This window comes from Cucumis melo, chromosome 4 (genome assembly GCF_025177605.1).
Source record: "Cucumis melo cultivar AY chromosome 4, USDA_Cmelo_AY_1.0, whole genome shotgun sequence".
NCBI lineage: Eukaryota > Viridiplantae > Streptophyta > Magnoliopsida > Cucurbitales > Cucurbitaceae > Cucumis > Cucumis melo.
The window spans coordinates 14,448,208-14,450,153 of NC_066860.1; positions in this window are offsets into that span (position 1 = coordinate 14,448,208).

A 1,946-nucleotide genomic window follows, 5' to 3' on the forward strand; every position below is an offset into this window, starting at 1 on the left:
GATCCTAATAAAGAAACTTAGGGCTATAATCCCAATATATCAAAATAATAAGTACTTAGGGTGAGTTTAGGGGAAGGGTTAGGTTATTGAAGGGTTAGTGTTGTCTTATCGTGATAAAACTAGTGTTATGATAAATCTAGTTTTATCATAACCTTTGTTTGCGGAAAAAGTTTAGAAAGGTAGTTTTATGATAAAAGGTGTTTGGGGGAAGGGTCATGATAGTGTTATGAATAAGATGTGTTTTGGGGAAGAGTTATGTGAGTAAGGTTATGAATATAATTTTTTTTTCTTATAATTTTTTTTTGAATTTACATTGTACATATATTAAATAAATTATTATTGCATATTTTTTTATTATGAAAGCATCAAACCTCTCTTATTGCATATTGTTTTTTTCTATGTCTAATGTTATTAAATTAGTAAATACAGTTGACTAATTTCAAAATAATTTGTTAACAAATTGTACTAATTTTATTGTAAGTCATTTTTTACAAATACAAACTAGTTATTGCGTATTTATAATTAGTGATAGTGTCGTACATTTTTTTTAACATATTTAATTACGTGGTCTAACACATGAGACGATATTTATATTCATTAATTAAATTACTTATTACGTAGCACTTCAATGCCAAATTGTTCGAATTGTTACTATTTGCCTTAATTTGAAAAAAACATTTTAAATCGAATTGAAGGGATGTATAAGGGACAAAAAGAAAACATATGCACAAATAGTTTACAAATCATACAAGGGATATAAATACTGTACATAAAAAAAAAAGTTTGGTAAAATAGGAATACAAAGAATAGTCAACAACATAGTCCAAGTGAAGTAAGAAAAAAACAAGCAAGCCAGCCAAGGAAGGACATAAACTATCTGGAGAAGACTCCTAGAAGGACTCTGCAAAAGTTATGTCTCTCATTGTCAGTCATCTGTACGAAACCCCACATATCGTCCATACGAGACATCGGATGCCTTTGGCACAATACCCTATCCAAACTGCTTAGTTCCGGTATCTCATGCAATAGACGTAAGAATTCCTGGTGCACATGGGTGTCATTGGCAAGGGCGTATGCAGGCCACTCGGCAATCGTCCTGAGTTGGTCATTCGTACACTCGAGGACCATATTTATGACTTCAAGCTCACTCTCCCGCTGGCTTCCCCTCTTTCTCTTCGATTTGCTCAATCCGACCCTACCGTCTGACGTGCGAGCAGGTCATGATGCGCGTACATCCTTCTGGGACATGTCAATTCCCTGGTTGTACAAGGATAGAAACTCCTCGTTCCCATCTGACATGTCAAATCCCTTATACCCAGTAGGTTCGTTAGACCCGACGTCCACGAATGTCTTAACGAAGCGACCCGTTGTCTTATCGTGATCGAACACATATGCAAGTTCGTCGTAATAGGGAAAGAGTTTGTTAAAGAGTCTCTTCGTTGCAGGATGCGACTGCATAAAGAACAAGACCACTCAAAACTAATGATATGAAAATTGTGAAGTAAATGTACACTGCACAAGGTAATGTGATGTTTAGACTATTTTCCTTACCCTAACACAGTTATCGAAGACTTCCTTCTTTGCAATTGTGCATTTTTCGTCATCGTTCCAGTCGAACCCACTACACGTTGGCCCCTGCATTTCTGCGATGACGTGGAATGTCTGCTTAAGCGTTTTTATTTTATGATCGATTACAGTGGTTGCGTGGACATGAAAGCCAGGTAATATTTCGGCCATCATGCATACCAGTTGGGCCAGGTAACCTGACTGAAACGTACCATTGTCGGATTTCTATCGTTCGGTGGACACCAACTCCACTAAACACTCTACAAGAGTGCCCTCCTCCTCCTTCGTCCATACATGCTTAGGTGCATGAGAGGAGGTTTTCATATTGCAAATGACAAATGATAACACCTACATGAAACACGTTAGTAATTTCACATTTC